This window comes from Meles meles, chromosome 9 (genome assembly GCF_922984935.1).
Source record: "Meles meles chromosome 9, mMelMel3.1 paternal haplotype, whole genome shotgun sequence".
Classification (NCBI taxonomy): Eukaryota; Metazoa; Chordata; class Mammalia; order Carnivora; family Mustelidae; genus Meles; species Meles meles.
Genome location: NC_060074.1, coordinates 22608074 through 22620445, shown reverse-complemented (window position 1 = coordinate 22620445; position 12372 = coordinate 22608074). Strand labels below are relative to the sequence as shown.

Genomic DNA, 12372 nt, shown 5'->3' with positions numbered 1-12372 from the left:
CCACCAGAAATACAAGAGGGTTCCTTTTCCTCCAAATCTTCACCAGTGCTTGTTTCTAAAAATATCAAAATATTTTTAAAACAGTTGGTCAAATAGGAGCACAGGTCACCATAAAATAATACTTACTTTTCCCTTTAAACATAGTGGCAATGAAAGACTTTGCAGGCAATACAGAAAGATAAATAGTTGGTTAAAAAAAAATACTTTGGCTCCTTCAATGAGGAAGAGTCACTTTTCTAAATAAATTCAAATACCTGATTAAAATGACACAGGAAATTATTTTGACAAAACACAAAATCTTTGTTTTCTGAACATATTACTTTAAAAGGTAAAAAAAAAAATCCCTTTACAGTCTTTTATCAAGAGGAGACCAATAGTCCAAGAAAACTTTGTCCTTTTAATGGAAAAAAAAACAAACTAAGTTATAATTTTGTACCAGTTTCCTTTTGATATTAAAACTCATTTACACAATTAAATTCATTTCAATCTTAACCAGTCCTGACATATGTTAAATTCTTTTCCCTTATTATTTCTAGTAGTTTTAATTATATATAATAGAATTTTCACCTTTAGAAAACTTTAATTTCTGGTGAAAGCTAAGAAATAAGAGATTATAAACTGTCTTTTACCTTAACAATGTATAGGCTGGCAGACTTATAAATACTTTTTTTCCCCCCAAATTTTAGTTATTTATTTGAGAGAGAGAGAGTGAGAGAAAGAGAGCCTCAAAGGGGATAAGGTCAGAGGGAGAAGCAGACTCCTGGAGTAGCTGGGAGCCTGATGCGGGACTCAGTCCCGGGACTCCAGGACCATGACCTGAGTGGAAGGCAGTCGCTTAACCAACTGAGCCACCTAGGTGCCCCATAAATACTTTTTATAATTTCTAGAAATGCACTTTCTCATAGTAAATTTCTTACCATGTCATAAAACACACTAATAGGCCCAAATATTTTTAATTCCTTTGAAAAAGGAAACAAAAAAATGTATAGACCTATCTTTAGTAATTAGTGCTCAATATTTTATATTTGGAAATAATCTGGATGTTCAAAGAATTTAATTTGACTCATAATTTAATGTAGCCTAGCAAACTTTAATATTTCAGTTACCAAAATATTTGAGGAAACTATTTAAAAAGTTTACCCCCAAACTTTTTATCCTACTTATATCTATTTAATTTACTTGTTCTTAACAATTATGTTCAGATTATCCATAAAACTTCATGATACGGTAGGCAAAGTCAGCCGTCATCTCCAGCTATTTTTTTTGCTGACAAACTTTGTAAGAGATTGCATGAATTTATTGGACCTTTAGTAAGCCTAGATAGAATAAAGGTATTATATTTAATGCTGATAACTCTAAAGACATGGCAGTTTTAATTAACCCAACAGACTCAAACTGGCTTTAATACCAAATATTTTCCCAGATCACATGAACCTGAAATTCATTTGGATTAAATTTCTATTATATTTTTGAGAATTTGTATGAATACTAAATTTATATAAGCGCTTGTTTGTTTAACGCAATTAAGTAGGCTCTTGTACAAATTAAGGTCACTAATACCTCTGGAGGTAGAAAATAGCACACATCTATAACACATACATATGTACTCTTTAAACGCATAGATAGATGTAAGCAGAGATCTTATGGTTTCTATGGCTAAAGCTTTTTATTCCTAATATTTGTTGAGAAGTCACTTAAGATTTGAATCTGTCCTTGAAGAGTAGTCTTATGGAAGCTGTAAAGAAGTCTGTATTTTTAATAGCTTCTTTCTCCATTTTTTTCTTTAGTCTTAGCAATTGGGGGTGATCTAGGTAAGAGTTAACATTTATATCTATTAACATTTATATCTAAAAGGCACAGGGAACGGATGCAAGTTTCTCCAAGAAGGTTTTCATAAAGCCATCATGTACAAGCCTTTTGAGATAAATAAGGGAGATTTTGGGACTCCTAAAAAGGAATATGTGAACTTTGAATTGCTCCAAGAGCTTTAATTCTAGTTTTGTAAAGATTTGTAAGATGAGAAAGTTGATTCTAACGCCTCGAAAAATTGGGTTGCAGCTTAAAGGACATTATAGATTGATTTACCCATCCAACTATATTATCTTTAATTTGCTTAGGGAAGAAGCCGTATTTTTTTTTTTTTTTCTTTAATGGGGTTCTGAATATCAGGTTCCAATTTGGCCAATTTTTAACTACAGGGAAATATTTCTTTTAAATATCTTGTCCATTTTCAGCTTGGATAAACAGTAAATATATCTGGCAGTATTGAATTAACACTTGGACTCAAAAGTTATCTCCAAGGGGATTCAAAAGATAATTTATTTTCCTTTATCTATGATAACGATATGGGAGAGGTGACCACTGTAAGAAGTCTCACCCTTAGCTGGCTTCTGCCAGTTTTTCTAGGATCCCATCTGTGAGTTCTAAGTGTGTTTTAAAGTGAAGCATGTAATTCTGATATTTACCAGAATTTGGCAAGGTTAAAATTAATTTTAATTTAGTTTCCCATTGGATGTTTAAGGGAATAAGTGTAGCAGGTTAGCAGAAAATCCCTCAGAGTCTCATCAGCTCTGGGAAGGACCCGTATGGAGAGCCTCCTTCTAAGGTAGATATCTGGAATGTCTGTAAAGCCATTAATTGGTTGGCTTTTGTTTATGGTCTTATAGTCTCTTCAAAGTGCGAATACAGTTCACATATAGGATTACTAGAATGGCTACGTGAATAAAGGAAGATAGAGGGGAGCAGTAAAAATTATGACAGTCTTATAATCTTTCCTTTTATGTACCTCTTGTGTCTTTAGTTTTTCATTAGCTTTTTGCAATTTAACTTTTCATGACACTATGTTGGAATTTTTGAAGTCTTCTATTCCTATAGGTTTATTTAATGTGGAACTCTTACTTTTAAGTGCACGTCCTAAATGAATGATCTTGTCTAATTGAAACATCCCTTCTAATGGATATTCTCGTTCCCCTGAGGGAGCACAGAAGTTTGGTAGGACCCTAGCTACAGATGGAGTTCAATCCACATTTCTGTCTGGTTATATTTTGGAGTCCCCCAATCTGAGAGTTATCAAAAAGCTACATTTCTATGACACAAAACAAGTTTAATAAGATGTTACTGTTTTTGTATTCATAGCTTCCAGGACCATAATTCTTAGATATAAAATAAGCATGTATGCTAGAAGGTTGTGCATTTGACTCTTCAGAGTTTAAGGATCCCATTAGCTAAGCCTTTGGATTTCTCTGAGCCAAACTAATACTTAAAGGACTTGAGTTACTGGATTTGGGATTGTGCAGTGTTTTACCGTGTACCTTTCTGCACAGAAGTTTTCTTGAGTTTGGTGGTAGACCTACCATCAATCTAACTTGTTCTGTGGTCAACGTATTCTAACACAGAAGTCTTTGGGTTTGGTGGCGAGCACTCTAACAATTCTTAAGTGCTCAACAATGCCCATGAATTTTCACAGCTTTTTGGTCTCCAAAATCCTCATTAGTAGCCGTCTTTATCTACACAAAAACAAGGCAAACAAATACATATACCTTGATATATCAGCAGTAATCAAGAGATGGTACTATGTTCTGGCTGAGAGAAGGTTCTGTGTGCACTACCAACAACCCCTCTGGAATCTTGAACCCAGGAAAGACCTGAACCAGCAGACCTGAACAACTGCAGACTATTCGAAGGGGGCTCAGCATGGAGGTGAAGTGTGCATTGCCCCTAAAAGTTCCCTTGTGGACCTTGGGACAGAATTAAGGGCTGGGCGTTTCCCATTCAAAAACCCAGTGATTGTGGTCTGAAAAGCTAGAGGCTTAGCTCCACCTCAAGCTGACCTGCCCTGGATTGGAAAGCCAATTAGAATTGGGAGTTCCATGTAAAGACAGTGGAGCTGTGATCCCAGAAGGACTGTAGCCCTGGCCTTTAGAAACAGTGAGAAAGACAGTGAATTCAGTGTTCATGGGGTACCATCCTATGCTTCTTGTTGTTCCTGAAGCTGTTGGCAGTCTCTTTCCATCTGCTGCTGCTGCCACCAAATCTGTTAAAAAAAAAAAAAATTAAACTAAAGTAAATTTAAAGATCAAACTGGCTTTAGTCACTAATTTATTCACTAATTCATGCATCCCATCCAACAACAAAAAGGAGCTGTGCAGAGCTCTAGAAAAGGAAAGGTTTTTAAAGGCAAAATGGGGTGGAAAGAAGGAAACTTCTGGCAAAGAATGCATTGTTTCAGGCAAGGCTGCTTTCCTACGGGAAATGGAAGGGGTCTATTGGGCAGATGATCGCATTAATGCAGCCCAAGTAATTCCATGTTGACTGGTTACAGTTCATCCTCCTGGAGGATCGAAACTGCAATTAGGTTAGGTTTTAAGTCCTGGTTTGCTGACATAGGGCTTAGCACCTGGACTCCATTTTGAGCTTGCTGTCTCTTTTTTAATCAATAGTATGCTATGATTTCAAAATAGAATTGGCTCAATGGAATCTAATAGAAAGTCCAGATGTAGACTAAACTCTATATAGTAATTTAGTTTTTATAAATTTGGCATTTTTTTTTTTTTAGAAAAAAGTGACATAGATTATTCAATAAGTAGTGTTGGAACAAATGGTTCACAGTATGTAATAAAATAAAGTTAGATCCCTACCATAAAACAAAAGACATAAGATGAATTGTACATTAAATTTTAGGGACATCTGGCTGGCTCAGTCGGTAGAGCATGCCACTTGATCTCAGGTTGCGAATTTGAGCCCATGTTAGGCGTGGAGCCTAATTAAAAAAAAAAAAAAAAAGTTTAGAGGCATGAGATAGAATAAGGTTTATAGATGGACTGTAGACTAAATGTATAAAAAACATGAAATTGTTGAGAGTACTAAAAATTTTAGACAAAAATTACGGGATTTTGAAGTTCTATTTAAACCTAATAGATTTGAAAAGAAGAAAAAGATTTCAACTACATAATAGTTTTTTTCTTATTAAGACAAAATATTTTTAATAAAATTGAAAAGAATTAAAAGTTCCTATGGAAATTTGTAAGAATGTTTCACCTTATTTATAACCAATGATATAAAAGCTATGTATTTTCACTTCTAGATTTTCAAAATTAAAAAAGAATGATCATTTCTAGTGAGAATGAAAGTATGGGGACAGAAGAAATCTTGATTAATGTCTCCAATTACTTTTGGCTGTGTCTTTTGTGCTCTCTTAACTCCACTATTCCACCATAAAACTGTAACAGAGAGGTCAAGAATATATAGACACCCTGGGCACCTGCGTGGACCAGTTGGCTAAGTGTCTGCCTCTGGCTCCAGTCATGAACCCAGCATCCTGGTATCAGCGGGGAGTCTGCTCCTCCCTCTCCCTCTGCCACTCTCCCTGTCATTCTCTCTTTCTCTCTCTCTCAAATAAATAAATGAAATCTTAAAAAACAAACAAAAAAAGAACACGTAGACAGACAAAAGTTGACATTGGTTATTGCTGTGGTAAGAGAATAAATAATTTTCTAAAAAATTTATATCTGTACTTATACTTTTCTAAAAATGAGTATTGCTTATTAATTCCAGAATTTTTCAAAGGATAGAATAATAAAACAGTTATACCCTCTTTATTATAAAACTTTAAAAAAAATTGGAGTGGTGCCCAGATATATATATTAATATATATTAATATATTAATAAATATTAATAATGTATAAAAGGCTTTATTTTATTTTATTTTTTTTAATTTATTTATTTTTATTTGTTTATTTACAGCATAACAGTGTTCATTGTTTTGGCATCACACCCAGTGCTCCATGCAGTACGTGCCCTCCTCATTACCCACCACCTGGTCCCTCAACCTCCCAACCCCCCCACCCCCCCGCCGCCCCTTCATAACCCTCTAGTTGTTTTTCAGAGTCCATAGTCTCTCATGGTTCATCTCCCCTTCCAGTTTCCCTCAACTCCCTCTCCTCTCCATCTCCCCATGTCCTCCCTGTTATTTGTTATGCTCCACAAATAAGTGAGACCATATGATACTTGACTCTCTCTGCTTGACTTATTTCACTCAGCATAATCTCTTCCAGTCCCGTCCATGTTGCTACAAAAGTTGGGTATTCGTCCTTTCTGATGGAGGCATAATACTCCATTGTGTATATGGACCACATCTTCCTTATCCATTCATCCGTTGAAGGGCATCTTGGTTCTTTCCACAGTTTGGCGACCGTAGCCATTGCTGCAATAAACATTGGGGTACAAATGGCCCTTTAAAAGGCTTTATTTTAAAAAGATTTATTTAATATCTGTAATGTATTATTTTCTCTAAATCTGTTGCTCAAAGAGAATCCCAAGTGTTGTTTTAATACTGACCCACAGTATTGGGAGGGAGACAAACCATAAATGACTCTTAATCTCACAAAACAAACTGGGGGTTGCTGGGGGGAGGTGGGATTGGGAGAGGGGGTGCGGGCTATGGACATTGGGGAGGGGAGGCGAACCATAAGAGACTATGGACTCTGAAAAACAACCTGAGGGTTTTGAAGGGTCAGGGGTGGGAGGTTGGGGGAACAGGTGGTGGGTGATGGGGAGGGCACGTTTTGCATGGAGCACTGGGTGTTGTGCAAAAAGAATGAATACTGTTACGCTGAAAAAAAAAATAAATAAAAAGGGAAAAAAAAAAAAAAAAAAAAAAAAAAAAAAAAAAAATACTGACCCACAGTTTAACATACTGTCATATAGGGGAAATTCAGACTTAACTACCCCAAACTTTCAGTTGTGATGGTGGAAATAACATAAACCGTCATAGGCTTTGGAATGCTAACACTTCAAAAAAGGAAATTTCATCTCCAGTAGCTCTAAGTTCCTAAATTTATTAGAAGGCCAGTTAGTCTCACATACATAAAAGGAGCACTAGGACTAGTTTCTCTAATTTCCTACCTTGATCTTTGTCTATGCAGTTGAGCAAGTGCTTTCAAACTACTAGTTAAATCATTAGTGGATTGTAAAGTCCTTCAGTGGCCCCTACCCAACATTAAATTCCTATTGAAATAAGTTAGATTAAAATGAATAGGCCAGATTAGAATAGCATTTAAAAAAAGACAGTATCAAAATGCTTTGTACATAATTAGGACTAAAATATTTCTTAAAACTTTTCATCATGTATGTGGGTACTGAGCCATGATGTAAAAATGATTGTTGTTGTTGTTTTGGTACTCTAAATTGTGATTTAAAACAAAATGAAATAAGACAACAACAAAATTATTTTTTAAGAAACAGTGCAAAAAAGCATAATTTAACTTTTAGGTAGACATGATTATCTTTTTAACAAAATCTCAAATATATTCTATATGATGAAAGTAATATTTTTAAAACAGTCTTCCTTATGTGCTTAAAGTATTTTTGGTGCAACTTTTTTAGGTAGTTCTACTCCAAAATTATTATTATTATTATTATTATTATTATTACTGAGATATGGACTTGAATATTGGCCCTATCTGGGTCTCATTTTGCTGCTCTGTAAAATCAGTAGGTTGAACTCATGTAAGGTTTCTTAAAATGCTAAATATAAAATAAACTTATTTCTATGGCTTTTGCTATAAGCTTTTTTTTTTTTTCCAGTGTTCCAAGGTTCATTGTTTATGCACCACACCCAGTGCTCCATGCAATACATGCCCTCCTTAATACCCACCACCAGGCTCACCCTTCCTCCCACCGCACGCCCCTCCAAAACCCTCCATTTGTTTCTCAGAGTCCACAGTTTCTCATGCTTCATCTCCCCCACCAGTTTACCCGACTTCACTTTTCCTTTCCTTATCCTAATGCCCTCCATGGCTTTTGCTATAAGCTTTAAGAGTATTTGCATAATATCTTAGCTTTTGTTACTCACCACTCATAATTGTGTTGCTAATTAAAATGACTCCAAAACAAATTATGTTTCAGGAGTGTAAAGCAGATACATGTAGATCATTTAGTCATTCAATGTTGCATTTGAAATGGTTTCTGCAACTATTTTCCTTCCACCCCCACCTCCTTTTGTTTTTAAATTTAGACACCTGTTGTTTGAGGTTCCTAATGTAAACATATTAATGAAGATATATGAGAGTCTGGAACTAATTTAAAACCACATTTTATAATAACTTATTCTGTGACCTACGATAGGCTAGTTAATTTTTGTTAAATGTTAGCTTCTTCATCTGTAACACAAGGATAATTAACTTGTTCTTCCAACTTCACAATACAATGGGGTAAGTGCTAAAACAGAAGCCTATATGACCTGAAGCAAGATCACCAAGAAGGAAGGAGAAGAGAAATGTATGGCAAGGGGTTATAGCTAAAGGATTTGGTGAAAAATGAATAAAGGAGATTTTTACTGAGATGATCCTTGAAGAATGTATAGACATCACATGTGCAGAGAAAGGGTCTAGAACATCTCATACAAAGAACCAGGATGAGAAGGAGGCAATTTAAGAGATAGACAATAGAATTTATAATAAGGCTTGGTAACCAACTGATTTGGCTATGTGGGTAAAGAGAGGAGAAATTTGGGATGAATTCCAAATTTTGAGTTGGAGCAATGGAATCAATGATAGAAATAGTCACTGAGACTGAGCACATAGGAGAATAGGGTTGTGAATGGATTGAGAGTAAAAATAAAGGAGCTTAGCTATGTCCTTTCTAAGTCTTAAACATCCATGATTCATCCAAGTGGAGCTGTCCAATAAACAATTGGTTACTAATTAGAAACTCAGGTGAGATATTTAGAGATGTTGTGAAGAAGGGCTTGGCATAGACATTTAAGAGGTACTGGAAACTGTGTTACAGATGACTCTTGCAAAATGCCTGGCTTTCTGAGGGTAATGAAGAGCATGAGATAAAGGGAGGATTACTTTTTTAACCTTTAAAATATGAGAATCTTGAGTATTAGCCTTGAAGAAATGGCCAGGAAAGAAAGACATTAATTATAAAAGAATAGAAATAATTCCCAATGCAAGAATTTGACCTTGAACATTATGGGACTGGGCAACCTAGGGCTCAGGAATAACCTAAAACAGGAAAAAGAGGATCCCTTTATTGGAGACAAAACAAAATGAATGAGTATAGATTTGGATGAAAAGCAAAAAAAAAATAAAATAAAAAAAATAACATTAGAAAGGAGAACACTAATTTAGCTGAGGATAGCTAGTTTTCTAGTACTACTAAATGCAATATTTCTTCTAGCAACTCAGTATTATTTGGCATTTTAATTTTTAAATTGATTATTAGACATGAGCTCTGCTGTGATGTAAACAAACTAGAAACTGCCTGGAAAACTCTGAAGACATATCACTTAGAGATGAATGGACATTCTTTTGGATTCGTCCATTGTAAAGTTTATTTCAACTTCAGTTTTCTCATCAATAAAATGAGAAATTTAGACAGGACAGCATTCATTATGTCATCAAATATTTATTCATTGTTTATCTGATATGTGGCTCTGTCTTTTCTATTTTAATATTTGTGATTATTTTTTATCACAAAATGGGCAATTTTCCACCAACACCCCACTCCCCTCCCCCCCCATCCCCCTCCGCAGTTTAAGAAGGAAACTCATCCAGGTGGTGGTTTTTTTTTTTTTTTTTTTTGAGTAGGAGAGTTATCTTTGTTCCCATTCAATGATATTTTGGATAAGGATGTACTTATCCTGATAAGCAAAAAGGGTAGCTTTTGTTTTGTTTCTGTTAAGTCTGAATGTAGAGACAGGTGGTCTACTATGATTGTGACAGCATATCATTTATTTGTGTGGTGCAAGGTGCAGACTTCAATTCTAATGTACAAATTCTTCTTTTTTTTTTTTTTAAAGATTTTATTTATTTATTTGACAGACAGAGATCACAAGAAGGCAGAGAGGCAGGCAGAGAGAGAAGGGGGGGAAGCAGGCTCCCTGCTGAGCAGAGAGCCCGATGCGGGCCTGGATCCCAGAACCCTGGGATCATAACTTGAGCCGAAGGCAGAGGCTTTAACCCACTGAGCCACCCAGGTACCCCTGTACAAATTATTCTTTAGAACACTATTTGTGGTTTTCTTGTGCAGATTCATATTCTTCCTTTATTATTTTGAAACATATACATGCAATCTTACAAGGTGTATGCAAAGAACTCATGCTTGTTTTAAAGAATATTTTTACAATTAAGATAATAGTGTACTGGGGCGCCTGGGTGGCTCAGTGGGTTAAAGCCTCTGCCTTCGGCTCAGGTCATGATCTCAGGGTCCTGGGATCGAGGCCCGCATCGGGCTTTCTGCTCAACAGGGAGCCTGCTTCCCTTCCTCTCTCTCTGCCTGCCTCTGTCTACTTGTGATCTCTGTCTGTCAAAAAAATAAATAAAATCTTAAAAAAAAAAAAAAGATAATAGTGTACTATTTGTTTTTCAAATTCTGACTCATAAACTTTGGTGATGTTAATAACCTATTAATAGGGGAGAACTTCCCTGGTGGTCAAGAGTATATTTTAAGGGGCACCTGGGTGGCTCAGTGGGTTAAGCCGCTGCCTTCAGCTCCGGTCATGATCTCAGGGTCCTGGGATCGAGTCCCGCATGGGGCTCTCTGCTCAGCAGGGAGCCTGCTTCCCTCTCTCTCTCTGCCTGCCTCTCTGCCTACTTGTGGTCTCTCTCTGTCACATAAATAAATAAAATCTTTAAAAAAAAAAAAGAGTATATTTTAAAATCAGTTTTAAGGTCCCTCAATGAATCACTGAGTGTGTCTTTAAAAAATAGGTTGGATAAAACTTCATTAAATGAATAAAGCAGCTAGTGATGAAGAATGGATTAGACAAGATTCTTTTCTTATTTAACACAACTAACATTATCATGTCATAGCCCCTGGGCCACCAGGGATTTATCTGGGACAAGGGTCAAACCTGATTAGAAGCTGCCAAAATCTGGGTATACTTTATTAACTGACTCTGAATGTCAATTTCAGTAATGGCTTTGTGGGTATTTGTCATGTTTTTCAGGTGAACGATGAAAGTTAGTGCACTTAAGATTAAACCATTATGTTACCTGAGGGAGTATACCTCATGGTATGGCCTAGCTAGTTCTGACAAATTAGCCGTTAGGAATAAAAGATAATCAATTACATTTTCTTCTGTGATGTGAACATGGGTATGCTTGCAGTAGTTTGGAAGGCTTAGACACTTTTTTTTTTTTTTTTAAATCTGTTTTGCTAGGTTCCATTATTTAAAAAAGAAAAAAAAAAATCTTCCCTGAGAGCCTTATTCAACATACAAGCCTTATGTTGTTGGTTAAAATAATTAATAAAACCTTAAAGTACAAATTTCTGCCCTGCCCGAATCAGGATAGAGCCTTACGTATCTTGAGGGCTCAGTCTATGTGGCAACCATTATTGACTCCATCTTTCTGTGACCTAGCTAGTGTGAGATAGGAAGCAGCAGTTTAGGACCCATTTCCACCTCTCCCTTCCCATCTAAATAAATGCTTTAGCCTTCCTAGAGTAACCTCTCATTAGGAAGAAGAAAGTGTCTAAGAACAGAGGTTTTTGAATTGTTGGGTTTTCAAGGCTGCTTATAAAAACCTTAGGGCTCCCATAAAAAGAAAAAAGCAAATTCTGGCCTCTTCTCCAGACTTGCTAAATCACATTGTTGGAGAACAGGCATTTTTGTTCTAAAATTTCCTGTGATTCTTAGAGTCTACCTGGCACTGGACACAGAGATATGTCCAGTTGTTCTCCTTTGGGAAAATGAATAATGGTGTTCAGTTTGGTGTTAGTTTCATTATATTTGATTTTCTGCAAATTTCAGCACTGTCTAGAATAGATACTCCATGGGCTTTATTTGTTCAATTTGAAGTATATCCTGATGATAGTAGCCTTCTAAAAACATGTTGCAGAACACAAAGTGTTCATTTTTTTAGTCACAATTTCAGCATTCATAGGAATAAGTATTGGATCACAGAACTAAAGGAGACCTCTAGGGAGCATTTCATCAAGCCCCCTGTCTCTAATTAAGTGGATGTCTAAAGCATCCAGAAGAGATTTCCCTTAAATACTGACAAATAGAGGCTCAAGAAGCCCATTCAGTTGTTCACTACAGTGTTTTTATCACTCTAATAGTCAATAAATTATTCTTCCCATCCAATTGAAATCACCTCTGCCTTAACCCAAGCATTTTTCTTCTTGTTCAAAACTCCAAGTATATAACTGAAAACAGCCTAACATTAAAACTATTCCATTGAAGTACTATTTCATGGACATGATGTGTTTCGTCGACACAGTTTCTCGAAATCTGGTCAATAAACAGAAATACAATAGGCAGCATTAAGGTGTGCAGGTCACTGAATACTAATTGAAATAGAATAAAGTTAAATTAAATTAAATTAAAATAAAATTAAAATAAAATTAATGTGCTTTAAAATG

The 12372-nt window shown here is 35.7% G+C and overlaps 1 protein-coding gene across 4 annotated transcripts in view; it reads left to right on the top strand.

Moving 5' to 3' along the window:
* ERBB4 (erb-b2 receptor tyrosine kinase 4) overlaps positions 1-12372 on the top strand; it is a 1171522-nt gene that overhangs the window by 833769 nt on the left and 325381 nt on the right. The gene's annotated exons all lie outside the window — the stretch shown is intronic.